Source organism: Pecten maximus, chromosome 13 (assembly GCF_902652985.1).
Source record: "Pecten maximus chromosome 13, xPecMax1.1, whole genome shotgun sequence".
NCBI classification, from domain to species: domain Eukaryota; kingdom Metazoa; phylum Mollusca; class Bivalvia; order Pectinida; family Pectinidae; genus Pecten; species Pecten maximus.
The window spans coordinates 7605464-7621032 of record NC_047027.1 but is presented as its reverse complement, the minus strand read 5'-3'; the positions used below and the strand labels follow the sequence as shown (position 1 = coordinate 7621032).

The 15569-nt window shown below is 36.7% G+C and overlaps 1 long non-coding RNA gene across 1 annotated transcript; it reads right to left on the bottom strand.

Annotated features, from left to right (window-relative positions):
• Positions 1–519: 519 nt before the first annotated feature.
• On the bottom strand, positions 520–9624 carry LOC117341330. The gene is made up of 3 exons (XR_004535613.1): positions 9444–9624; positions 8742–8803; positions 520–909 (listed from the first exon to the last, which is right to left on the bottom strand). It is a non-coding gene; the product is annotated as an uncharacterized LOC117341330 (long non-coding RNA).
• Positions 9625–15569: the final 5945 nt, after the last annotated feature.

Below are 15569 nucleotides of genomic sequence, written 5' to 3'. Positions count from 1 at the left end.
CTGGGTTTGTTATACACGTTCTTTAATTAGACACAATACCGTACAATGAAATACTTGGAAATACATATATTTACATTGTGGTGGCAAAACCACGATATAAACTAAGTAAAAAGATTTGCAGTCTACACAAATGTATGTGACCATAATTGACACCCAAAACGTGACATCAATTCATGCTGCGCATGAATATATCCACCCACCGAAACTACTTGCAACTAACGTAAACAATCATGGCTCTATGAAAAAAGCCTAGGACTACGTCGTTTTTTTTATGTTAATTAAAAAGTACCAAAAAGAAATGTTATACAATTTTGTTACACAAATAATAAAAAAGAATTGAACAGACTGTTTTTTTTCGTAATATTTCAATGCACTTTTTTGTTTGCCAATCTGCACGTGGCAAATGAATTTTGAATAAATAGGCTGTTCTATTTGACGAAGTCGCTGAATATTGGCATTTTTTATGCTAACTCAATTTTAATTTTCAAAAATTACAAAACGAACATATGTCGAGAATGTAAATATAACCATTAGACTGTCATTTTTTGGCAGTTTAATCCTTAAATAATAACTTATAATTACTATTGTTTTTGTGGTAATACGGATTAATATCACATGGATTAGGCTGCCGACAACAATATATAAGGCTAGCCCCTCACCACAAGATTGACAAATTATCACAAGATTAAACATCACCTGATCATGCAAAGTTCATCAGGTGCACGAGAAGTACTTGAACCTGGCAACAGTGGGTAAGTTGGTGATTACCTAACCAAATTATAGTAATTCAACATCATGGAACTTGTGTGATGCGCGTACACCGCCCCTCCGAGACGTCCGTGCTCAAGAGATAGGCTATCCGTTTCTTCACATATAAAGCCAAAAACCATAATCCTCAGGGCTATGGAACTGCAACAGAAAAATGTCTATTCATAAAAGGTAAAAACGTTAAGGTTGGGAGATGACATCCAATATTAATGTTTGAATAGATGATGAATTCAAACCACCCATATAAAGTGTACCAATTCGATGAACCGACCTTCAGGTGCAAGGGATGTCACTCTAACTTAATTAACATTATACAAAATCTTAAATGTTTTCAATGTTCACATTTAACGAACACATTTGTTGACGAAACAAACCTTCTCCATGAATGAAGTCTGCAAGCATATTTGCAAGGAACACAACTCCTCTTTCTTCAATAGCCGAAGACATACGGCGGAAGTTTGACCGGGGTCGCTGTGAGGTTTTACTCTTATGAATGTTTTGTGTTATCATCATCAGTTACGAATATTATTTTGGCCATCCACTGTCTTACACAGTTGTATCTATGTTGTTGTCATGTTTCTGTTATGTTCCAACCATCGCCTTTTGTTTTGTTGATTTCCTAACTTTGTATTGTATATAAGTTATTGAAATTGATGTTTCCATGTATCTACTTACATTATATATATGTATGAGTCTTAAGGCTTCTAGTTGAATACACTGTTGAACTACCTGCCGCGTTACCAATACTTCTGTCGGCTCGCACCATCGCTCATGATAAAACTACAGTATTGCTTTGTAGGCAACAGTTTAGACCCCAATATGTTTGCTTGATTTATATTAATTCATCGTGGAGGTGGACATTATTATTGTTTAAAAAACTAGACCCCAATATGTTTTATAGCTTTACATATTTATATCAATTTATCGCGGAGGTGGACATTGTTATTGCATAAATACAAAACCTCAACATGTTTGCTCGATTTACATTAATTAATCGTGGAGGTTGACATCATTTTTGTACCAATACAAAACCCCAATGTGTTTGTTAGACATATATTAATGTATTGTGCAGGTGTACATTGTTCGGATATGACAACTAAACCCCAATGTGTTTGTTTGACTTTATTTATTGTGAAGATGGGTATTGTTATTGCTAGATTTATGCAATAAAACATCACCCAGCAATAACTGTTAGCCTACACAACTAGATACGCAATAAATATGGATGTACGAGGTGATATACAGCTCTGGGCCCAGTTGTTCAAAAGGTGATTAGGCTAATCACAGTTTAACAACAATCTTAAAATTATGATAAAACTATGTCTGGTAAAACCAGAAATTTATAAAACTATAACACCCGTCAATTTCTTCCTTCCTGCGTATTATAAGAATTACACACACTCAGATTTTGAAGTAAGGTATAATGAGATGTTCACTAATCAAGTGGTTAAGCTAACCATCCTTAGAACAACAGGGCCCAGGATGACAGTAAGGGTAAAACAATGGTGATAGTGTGAGTTTAACTAGAAAACAAAGGAAAATGAAGCGAAAAAAAAAACAAGTTAAAAGTGAACGGAATACTATAAAGTGAAATCCAAAGGAGGTTGACATGAATGGACATGGAATAAGAATATACCTATATATAATTAATAACTATTACAGTGATATCTCTACATAGAAAATAGCAAAACCTATTGTCATCCAACAGTACATAAACAATAGATTCTACATCATTTATGTTAAGGTATGTTTAATACATTTATCAGTTAATATCGTATATATTACAATCAAACATACAACACGGTTCCATAAAACTTTCGATGACATTTTAATCGGATGAAATAAGGAATATGTCTCCAAATTAATCTGGAAATAGACACAGTTGATACCTGCACACGCCCGCTCCTCCCACGTAGCCTTTAGCTTTGTACGGTCTCACCAAACTTCAATTAGCCAACGAGACGCTGGTGCAGACCTCTTGGTATATAATGCATTAAGAATCCAACTGGCGGCCATTTTAATTCCGTCGACAACTCAGTCCTATAAAACGAATACCGCCATCACAGAAACGCCAGTAATTACCGCCCCAGGTTCCAACCCCGTATTGGCCGTGTAGATTTGTTCACAAGGTTCGAATTATTTAGGTTACAGCGGCACCACGCTTCTGCTGTAAAACGCTTAACGCACAACACAATTGCTTTACTCAATTAGAACAAGCGTTTGTGTAACATAGATGGTTATGAACCTTGGAGAACGTTTATAGTTTCATATATCCCAGTATATCGGGCGAGGGTATAAACGAAGTTTAAACTTCCTGTAAACATCTAATCAACAGATTACAACTAAATTGTTATTATACGTACTGTAATTTAATTTTGCTTGTAACAAGCATTTCCATTGGCTCAAAAAATTATGTTATCATCTCATAACATAAAAAAATAAAAGAAACTACTTTCAGTTATACCGGAAGTTGACTGTGACGTCAGCGGAGTAATCGTTGTTCACGGGATTTTGTATTTATCGATGTGTTTTTAAATATCTGGAGCAAAATAAACATGTTAAACTTAAAGAAAATGTTTCCTATCGTTGTTAATTGAATTATAAGGGTTAACTGTAATAATTTGTTTACGTTATTGAGCAATAACACAAAAAGCTGGGGTGTACTCTGAATAAACCGCGAAGTTGTTTGTGTTATTGCTCAATAACGTAAAACAAATATTACAGTTAACCCTTAGTAATAAACTTCCAAACACATACGTATATTGTTATTATACCTACTGTAATTAACTTCCAAACACATACGTATATTGTTATTATACGTACTGTAATTAACTTCCAAACACATACGTATATTGTTATTATACGTACTGTAATTAACTTCCAAACACATACGTATATTGTTATTATACGTACTGTAATTAACTTCCAAACACATACGTATATTGTTATTATACGTACTGTAATTAACTTCCAAACACATACGTATATTGTTATTATACGTACTGTAATTAACTTCCAAACACATACGTATATTGTTATTATACGTACTGTAATTAACTTCCAAACACATACGTATATTGTTATTATACGTACTGTAATTAACTTCCAAACACATACGTATATTGTTATTATACCTACTGTAATTAACTTCCAAACACATACGTATATTGTTATTATACCTACTGTAATTAACTTCCAAACACATACGTATATTGTTATTATACGTACTGTAATTAACTTCCAAACACATACGTATATTGTTATTATACCTACTGTAATTAACTTCCAAACACATACGTATATTGTTATTATACGTACTGTAATTAACTTCCAAACACATACGTATATTGTTATTATACGTACTGTAATTAACTTCCAAACACATACGTATATTGTTATTATACCTACTGTAATTAACTTCCAAACACATACGTATATTGTTATTATACGTACTGTAATTAACTTCCAAACACATACGTATATTGTTATTATACCTACTGTAATTAACTTCCAAACACATACGTATATTGTTATTATACCTACTGTAATTAACTTCCAAACACATACGTATATTGTTATTATACGTACTGTAATTAACTTCCAAACACATACGTATATTGTTATTATACGTACTGTAATTAACTTCCAAACACATACGTATATTGTTATTATACGTACTGTAATTAACTTCCAAACACATACGTATATTGTTATTATACGTACTGTAATTAACTTCCAAACACATACGTATATTGTTATTATACCTACTGTAATTAACTTCCAAACACATACGTATATTGTTATTATACGTACTGTAATTAACTTCCAAACACATACGTATATTGTTATTATACGTACACTGTACTGTAATAAACATCCAAACACATACGTATATTGTTATTATACGTACACTGTACTGTAATAAACATCCAAACACATACGTATATTGTTATTATACCTACTGTAATTAACTTCCAAACACATACGTATATTGTTATTATACCTACTGTAATTAACTTCCAAACACATACGTATATTGTTATTATACGTACACTGTACTGTAATTAACTTCCAAACACATACGTATATTGTTATTATACGTACACTGTACTGTAATTAACTTCCAAACACATACGTATATTGTTATTATACGTACTGTAATTAACTTCCAAACACATACGTATATTGTTATTATACGTACTGTAATTAACTTCCAAACACATACGTATATTGTTATTATACGTACTGTAATTAACTTCCAAACACATACGTATATTGTTATTATACGTACTGTAATTAACTTCCAAACACATACGTATATTGTTATTATACGTACTGTAATTAACTTCCAAACACATACGTATATTGTTATTATACCTACTGTAATTAACTTCCAAACACATACGTATATTGTTATTATACGTACTGTAATTAACTTCCAAACACATACGTATATTGTTATTATACGTACACTGTACTGTAATAAACATCCAAACACATACGTATATTGTTATTATACGTACACTGTACTGTAATAAACATCCAAACACATACGTATATTGTTATTATACCTACTGTAATTAACTTCCAAACACATACGTATATTGTTATTATACGTACACTGTACTGTAATTAACTTCCAAACACATACGTATATTGTTATTATACGTACACTGTACTGTAATTAACTTCCAAACACATACGTATATTGTTATTATACGTACACTGTACTGTAATAAACATCCAAACACATACGTATATTGTTATTATACGTACACTGTACTGTAATAAACTTCCAAACACATACGTATATTGTTATTATACGTACACTGTACTGTAATAAACATCCAAACACATACGTATATTGTTATTATACGTACACTGTACTGTAATAAACATCCAAACACATACGTATATTGTTATTATACGTACACTGTACTGTAATAAACATCCAAACACATACGTATATTGTTATTATACGTACACTGTACTGTAATTAACATCCAAACACATACGTATATTGTTATTATACGTACACTGTACTGTAATAAACATCCAAACACATACGTATATTGTTATTATACGTACACTGTACTGTAATTAACATCCAAACACATACGTATATTGTTATTATACGTACACTGTACTGTAATAAACATCCAAACACATACGTATATTGTTATTATACGTACACTGTTCTGTAATAAACATCCAAACACATACGTATATTGTTATTATACGTACACTGTACTGTAATAAACATCCAAACACATACGTATATTGTTATTTATCTTTGAACATTATAAGTATCGCATCCCGGTATCTATATCAAGTATGGTCGCCATGGAAACATTGGTTCGTGTGTGTAATATAAACCTTATAATAGTCATGTATACTTGTCGTTGAAGTACGAGACGTTTACGCTTCCGGAACTCTCGGTCTTATTGTCTTTAATTTCGTGTCCTTGTTGATTGTTTTACTTAATCCATTTTTGTTTCCAATACTCCAATACGTAAACAAATTCACGAGATTGTTTTATTTAAATTTAAACGCGGTCAAGATTTTTATCGAAATATATATCAAAAATCAAAAACATGACATCCTTTCTGCATGTAGTTTTATCTTAGCAATTCGATAAATATCAGGACTGCACGTTAGTAGCACGTGTTATTCTTGGGGTTGTGTAATATACGTTGGAATTCGCCGTAACTAAGCACCTTACGTAAAACAGTGGTACTTGATACAGTCTACAGAGTCAGACTGTGTTGTTAGGACGTTACTCATGATGACATCCAAGTTGTCTCACAACGAGTGGAAATGCCGTATCCTTATCGTCACCGCCGAGTGAAATACTGCATGTATATATATAATGTTTATATCTCAGATAAAGTAAAATATCTTAATTAATTTAGACCGCATATCCTGATAGTGTCAATCCGGAGACATTTATCATACTATAACTCAACACTTATAAGACATGAACGCGATTCAATTATCCCCCTTTTCTACTCATCCAATATTGAATGCGGTATATATTTCACCACTTCTACCGATCACGTGACGTGATATGTACATCACAATTACACTTGACAAGCTATTACGGAGCTATCAGTACGTAACTACTTATTCAATTATCGTGATTAATTATACTCGAACATAAAAAACAATCTATTTTGATATCTCTATTATTTATGGACGTGTTGATAAAGTGACGTAACAATTTATATATATGGCCCATAACAACACCAATGAAGTGTCTAATCTAATCGAAGACGCTAGCCCTGCCCCTTGCAGAAGTGTTTTTGATATACTTCCACCATTACAGAACACGTGATATTCATTTTCTCTTGCCTTTACTATTTTGCTGTTTGTGTCTCCCTAAACACCTGTCCACATATAACCCTGACCGTGGTGTCCCTGAAATACCCACCTTCAAGTAACAATTGATGTTGGCGTGTCGTAGACACATGTCCACATATGATCCTGGCTGTTGGTGTCTTCCTAAAATCTCGTTCTCATATGACAATTGTTGTTTTGTGTCCTCTAGATACCCATATTCATGTGACAGTTGTTGTTTCCTTGACAACTGTCCTCTTATGGCACTGACTGTAACGAGAGCGTTAGACCTCTCACATCGGCGTATCCGAAATAATGACAAAAATTAAAAAAGTATGACCAGTCAACAGTTGAAAATACTTTAGTTACATTTACATACAGAGTCAGGTAACAAATATATATATAGACTGTTCGTGTCACGTGGTCTGTACACACTAACACATCAATGTATAGAAACCGTGAATACGGAGATCAATAACCGGAAACGTTATAACACTCTACGCATGCGCGTTTGTCTCAAGTTTGAAAATCATTTTATCACGATTTGATACCTAGAGGATCATGCAACTAGATAAAGTCTGATGGTACAGGGGACAGGATCGATTTAATGTATAATCCGAAGTTAACGTACTCTCGCCCCGCCGTTCTTACAAAACAAAGATACATATCTTTAAAATAAACAGCGAAGACAAACTTTTTGCAAGCGTCTGTTTCCTTTGGCAAGCAAATAGTGCAATGATCGAAGCTTTGCGATCGTTAGCTATTCGTCGATGGGACGAAAGCGTAAAGATAGCTTCAAATTGTCAGTACGTATTGTCGTCCCAATAATACCCTATATTGTAGTGGGTCTGAGGGACAGGTGATGTTTGTACTTGTACATGATCATGAAGACGACTTCAACTGTTGCCCGTGATTTGCTACTTTGGGGCTTTTATTTTTTAGGTTTGCCTGGTTTTACTCGAGTGTACTTTGTTTTTCGTGTACACCAGGTCCTTTACAATGGTCCTTATAGACTTTGTTTTCCGTGTACACCAGGTCCTTTACAATGGTCCTTATAGACATTGTTTTCCGTGTACACCAGGTCCTTTACAATGGTCCTTATAGACTTTGTTTTCCGTGTACACCAGGTCCTTTACCATGGTCCTTATAGACATTGTTTTCCGTGTACACCAGGTCCTTTACAATGGTCCTTATAGACTTTGTTTTTCGTGTACACCAGGTCCTTTACAATGGTCCTTATAGACTTTGTTTTTCGTGTACACCAGGTCCTTTACAATGGTCCTTATATACTTTGTTTTCCGTGTACACCAGGTCCTTTACAATGGTCCTTATAGACATGCTCTAGACATTGCGCCTAGTTTAACCGATGTGAATGTGGTTGCAGCTGTTGCATGGAATTTGATAGATAGCACTTGTTTGATGGTGTTGTGTGGTCGCTGTGGAATGCTTATGCAAGGTTTTGTCAATAGTCTCGAGAATGTTAGCTGGTGGGGTGTCCTACTGGATGTTTTCGGCAGTGTGCCTCAAGTCGGCATCATTTCCGCTCTATCACAAGGAGACAAACACGAACATACCGCAGCCTCCCAAACCACACACACACTACACGAATTATCTCACATACAGACGCCTTGACTTACCTGTCTTATGCCTCTGATTCCGCTCGGGAAGAAAGGGTTACAATTATACTTTTTTCCACTCCCTGAAAAGATTTGATGTCATAAAATGATTTCCTGTCCTCAATCCTTATTATAAACATTAAACTTGTACCATATAGCTATTCTGTCTTTTAAAGACTCGTCAGTTCTGTTAGGGATATCATACAGCTATTCTAGAAGTCCTTTTAAGACTTGTCAGAGATGTTAGGGATATCATACAGCTATTCTAGAAGTCATTTTAAGACTTGTCAGAGATGTTAAGGTCATCATACAGCTGTTCCGCCCTCCAAGGACTCGTTAATGATAGGGATAACTTAAGTGTAGAAGAGACGGCAAAAAAACAATCTATTTTGAAGCCAGCAACTTAACGCTACACTCTTACTTCGTTAAACGTATTCAATGTATCAAAGATATTAAAAGATATTCAATATAAAAAAAAAGATAATAAAATATATTCAAAGATAATAAATGTTTTTCATGTAATAATGTACAAATTTATGCATCTAAGATATAAAAAGATATTTAATATAACGAAACTATTAAGATAAATCTAATATATCAAAGATATTTAGTGAATCCAAGATGTTAAAAGATATATAATGTATCAAAGATATTAAAACATATTTCATGTTGAGGTTTTGGACAACCCTGACGCACTATTTCCTAATATCAAAGATGTCGTACCTCTTAGTTGAGTACTGTGATCGGTATAAAGCGTCACTGATTGGATGTAGACCCTCCTCCCTTGGCGATGTCCCGTGATTATATACAGGATAATAGCCGTGTCATATCTATACGTGTCCTTCCTGTAGCTATTTGCTGATTGCATTAGCTGTGTGACATATACCTCAGTCACTGCCCCGAATCTTACATTCAAATATTGTAATCTTTTGTTTTGGCCATGTACATTAATAAAACGCCACACTTCGTGTACGCTGTAATCTCTAAAGCACTGGGAGAACTGATGATTTTTATTTAATCAAAATCAGGATTGGAGGGTTTTCCCCGGATTACAGTAAGTGGTTTGAACAATGAGATTACTAGGAAACACAACTTTTAATGTGATTTATATAACCAAGATCTGTACATAGCTGTGTCGTTATGATACGATCATGGACCTCGCCGTTCTAGTTTCAATTGGACATTCTGGTAGAATATGGAAATCTTGTTAAACGTTCCTGTACAAGGCATTTCGTCTTTATTACGTAAACCACTAGACCATTGTGTGACGGGAATTAGTGGATACAATGTCGTATTATCAGCGACATACAGTGTGCAAACTTACCAAATCAAACAGGATGCATGACTATATGCCCAGAAAAGTCAGCAAATGTGACAAAAGAACTAATCTTTTCCAACGAGATTTTTGCCGCTCTCTCCAACTGTTCTATCTGTTTGATTACACCCCCCCTCTATATATCTCTCCCCGGCTGTTCTATCTGTTGTGATAACCCCCTTTCTGCCCCCCTCTCTCTCCGGATGTTCTATCTGTTGTGATGACCCCCTTTCTGCCCCCCTCTCCCTCTCTCTCCGCATGTTCTATCTGTTGTAATGACCCCCTCCCTCTCTCTCTCTCTCCGATGTTCTATCTGTTGTGATGACCCCCTCTCTCACACTCTCTCTCCAGATGTTCTATCTGTTGTGATGACCCCCCTCTCTATATATCTCTCCAGCTTTTCTATCTGTTATGATGACCCCCTCTCTGTTTCTCTCCAGCTGTTCTATCTGTTATGATGACCCCCTCTCTCACTCTTTCCAGATGTTCTATCTATTGTGATACCCCCGTCTGTCTTCCCGTCATATGTTCTATCTGATGTGGCTACCCCCTCTCTCTCCAGCGTTCTATCCCCCTGTCTCTCCAAAAAATCATATGACACTTAATAATGACGTTTCAGTAATTCTACATACTATACGATGTTATTATTACCAAACGTACATGTAGAAATGTTATGTATATCCGTCGTACATTCTACAGTTATGTAGGTATAAAAACCAGACAATCATTGTCGACCTTGGAAAGAACATGGCGTCTGTAAGGTTACGTCTAACCGAATATTTCCTCCAGATTTAAATACGTTAGCGGTGTCAATTTCAATTTGAATTATTCAAATTAAATTGCGATGTCTGCCTAATATGGTTTTATGTTAATATGCACGTGCTCCTGGTAAAGTCAAGGTCACCACTGCAGTCTCTAGGTGAAACGGACAAGGACAATGTACCGTTTAAACTAATCAAAAATATACGTTCAGCTATTGCCGATGCTTTCCATAATTTAAAAAAAAAACAATTGCCGAGTTTTTTAATACAACAATTGCCGAATTATTGATACTTTTAACACAACAATTGCCGAATTTTTAATAGTTTTAATACAACAATTGGTGTTTTTTAATACTTCTAATACAACAATAGCAGAATCTTATAATAATTTTAGTACAACTTTAGCCAAATTTGTATTGCTTTGAATATAACAAAAACCGTTTTTGATACTTCTAATACAATAATAGCCATCTTTTTATACTTTTAACACAGAAATGTGCGAGTTTTTTTTTATATTTCTTAAAAATACGATAATTGCGAAATTTTGATACTTTGTAAACAATAATTTTCAGTGATCAAGTAAGTACTAACGACTGTATTGCCTTATATGGACACGGGCTCACAAATGAGTATATATTAACAAATGAGCATACAAAGGAAGTTCTCGGAGATACTCTTTCGATACAACTGCACAATTACATAACATGACATAAGCTATCCTACTGACGCCAAACACGATACAATGGTACATAACAAATTATATTATGCACAATTAGCATCGCATACACATTTGAGTGTTGAAGCGTTTTATCGCCTGCAAACCGAATTCCATCCACTAAACCGGACGGCTGGTCACGTCTAGCTATGTCGGGACTAGTTTTCTATACTTAACACACAGGGGCCCTGGTGGTATCAATTAACACACAGGGTCCCTGGTGGTATAAATTAACACACAGGGTCCCTGGTGGTATAAATTAACACACAGGGGCCCTGGTGGTATAAATTAACACACAGGGGCCCTGGTGGTATAATTAACACACAGGGGCCCTGGTGGTATCAATTAACACACAGGGGCCCTGGTGGTATCAATTAACACACAGGGGCCTGGTGGTATCAATTAACACACAGGGGCCTGGTGGTATCAATTAACACACAGGGTCCCTGGTGGTATCAATTAACACACAGGGGCCTGGTGGTATCAATTAACACACAGGGGCCCTGGTGGTATAAATTAACACACAGGGGCCTGGTGGTATAAATTAACACACAGGGGCCCTGGTGGTATAAATTAACACACAGGGGCCCTGGTGGTATTAATTAACACACAGGGGCCTGGTGGTATCAATTAACACACAGGGGCCCTGGTGGTATCAATTAACACACAGGGGCCTGGTGGTATCAATTAACACACAGGGGCCTGGTGGTATCAATTAACACACAGGGTCCCTGGTGGTATCAATTAACACACAGGGGCCTGGTGGTATCAATTAACACACAGGGGCCCTGGTGGTATAAATTAACACACAGGGGCCCTGGTGGTATAAATTAACACACAGGGGCCCTGGTGGTATCAATTAACACACAGGGTCCCTGGTGGTATCAATTAACACACAGGGGCCCTGGTGGTATCAATTAACACACAGGGGCCCTGGTGGTATAAATTAACACACAGGGGCCCTGGTGGTATAAATTAACACACAGGGGCCCTGGTGGTATAAATTAACACACAGGGGCCCTGGTGGTATCAATTAACACACAGGGGCCTGGTGGTATCAATTAACACACAGGGGCCCTGGTGGTATCAATTAACACACAGGGGCCTGGTGGTATCAATTAACACACAGGGGCCTGGTGGTATCAATTAACACACAGGGTCCCTGGTGGTATCAATTAACACACAGGGGCCTGGTTGTATCAATAACACACAGGGGCCCTGGTGGTATAAATTAACACACAGGGGCCCTGGTGGTATTAATTAACACACAGGGGCCCTGGTTGTATCAATTAACACACAGGGTCCCTGGTGGTATCAATTAACACACAGGGGCCCTGGTGGTATCAATTAACACACAGGGGCCCTGGTTGTATAAATTAACACACAGGGACCCTGGTGGTATCAATTAACACACAGGGGCCCTGGTGGTATCAATTAACACACAGGGGTCCTGGTGGTATCAATTAACACACAGAGGTCATGGTGGTATCAATTAACACACAGGGTCCCTGGTGGTATCAATTAACAAACAGGGGCCCTGGTGGTATCAATTAACACACAGGGGCCCTGGTGGTATCAATTAACAAACAGGGTCCCTGGTGGTATCAATTAACACACAGGGTCCCTGGTGGTATAAATTAACACACAGGGTCCCTGGTGGTATCAATTAACAAACAGGGGCCCTGGTGGTATTAATTAACACACAGGGGTCATGGTGGTATCAATTAACACACAGAGGTCATGGTGGTATAAATTAACACACAGGGTCCCTGGTGGTATCAATTAACAAACAGGGTCCCTGGTGGTATCAATTAACACACAGGGGTCATGGTGGTATCAATTAACACACAGAGGTCATGGTGGTATCAATTAACACACAGGGTCCCTGGTGGTATCAATTAACACACAGGGTCCCTGTTGGTATCAATTAACACACAGGGGTCATGGTGGTATCAATTAACACACAGGGGCCCTGGTGGTATCAATTAACACACAGGGGCCCTGGTGGTATCAATTAACACACAGGGGTCATGGTGGTATCAATTAACACACAGGGGCCCTGGTGGTATAAATTAACAAACAGGGACCCTGGTGGTATCAATTAACACACAGGGGTCATGGTGGTATCAATTAACACACAGGGGCCCTGGTGGTATAAATTAACAAACAGGGACCCTGGTGGTATCAATTAACAAACAGGGGCCTGGTGGTATAAATTAACACACAGGGGCCCTGGTGGTATAAATTAACACACTGACGCATGTCTCCTAGACACGACTATTTCCATCCTTAACTCCAATAATAAATTGTCTGAAACTGACGTTTTAATATGCTTTGTTTTGTTAAACTCCATTTAAAATTTCTTTTTGCCGTACGATCATAATCAAAAGCAGCAGGAATCACATCAGACGCGTGATGGCCATGATATTACAAATATCTAACTAAAATACCTTCTTAAAACGCCACCAAGATCAAAGGGAAGATTAAAGCGGAGTGTATGGCTTTTGAATTTGATTTCGAAGAAACCCATTATGTCACAAAGTCCGTTAAAAGGTATCCCCATGCACGCTTCAGTGTTACAGATTACAGCATTTTTTTCAATCATTAATTTCAGACATTCTGTTTTGTTTATGAGGAATGATAACTGAATCATATTACATATTCCACGTGAATCTTCTTCTTGTTCACGTTTGAAAGCTAGTTAATCAATCACGTGATCTGCAGTGTACCACGTGATTAAGAACAATGTACTACGTTCCATGTATGTGGCTCGCTCTCCTCCTACTTTGATGTTAATTTTCATTCTTCTCCAGACTACATTCGATTTCGGCCCATTAACCACGAAAATATGCGGATTGAAATCAAACTACATTGTATTTTAGCTAATGTGGTTTATATCTACTTTAAGTTATTCCAAACGTTCACGAAATCTATTTGAAGTTACGACTCAAGACAACCAAACTTGTGAGAAATGTTGCCGGTTGTTTCATCAAAGTCAGTTTTGTTTAAACAGGATTGCCGAAAATCACATTAGTGCTTGATGAAATTATGAAATGTAGTGTAATCTAATATGTTTTTAAGGCAATTGGTTAGTAAACAATCGTTAAACGTGGAGTAGACGGGAATGGACAGCATTACACGGTCTTAATACTTAAAGATCGAAAACCCAGACGAACTGAACAAAACACAGCGGCTATTTATCTTCCCCATGTAGTGGTGATACTAAATACAAAGCATGAATGGCATAAGCTGGCCAGCTTTAGGGGTGAAACCGCAGTAAAACCATTTAATATAATTTAAGAGAAACGTGTTATGCATGTTGTTTTTCAATCCAGTCTGATCGTTTGATATCCCCGCTAATGTCTGTTGTCATAATCACTACACTGTAGATACGGTTACACGGCCGACGGTCCGGCTTTATACGCCTCTAATGGATTATATAATGATACCGTTTGCCCGTTAGGTTCTTGTGGGGTACACGCGTACTCTGGGGAAAATGTCTGCTATTGTAGTACACAGCCCCTACTCCATAGAATAGTTCTAACGCCCCATACATTAAATTAGGACTGAAACTGACGGACACGACTCCTCGTAATTATATTTAATATTTCAAAGCGTGATAATGAATTAAACAAAATACAATGAAATGAAAACATGTCTACAATCTGTAGCGGATTAATAACGGTTGGACAGTGTGATTGGTTTGGTTTTATATTATTTAACGTCTCGTGGACATTTTAAGATGGCCTCCCATGTACGTGTATTTTTGGAGCCTGTGGTATGGCCGTGTTTGTCTCCTTGTGATAGCCAGAATATGATGAGGACTTTATTGGGCTGTCGAAGACATCCAGTAGGACACCTAATCCCGTCACGTAATAAAGACAGGGTGAAACAGTCGTCCCATCCCATAAAATGTGGAGCGTTAAGTCGTTAATCAGGAGCAGCAACTACCATTGTTATACTCTGGTTAGTCTCTGTAAGGGGACACAACCCCTCAACTACAGGCCGAGAGTGAGGCAGTCTCAAAGGAGATATTAGGAAGAAGAGAGTTGTTTAGA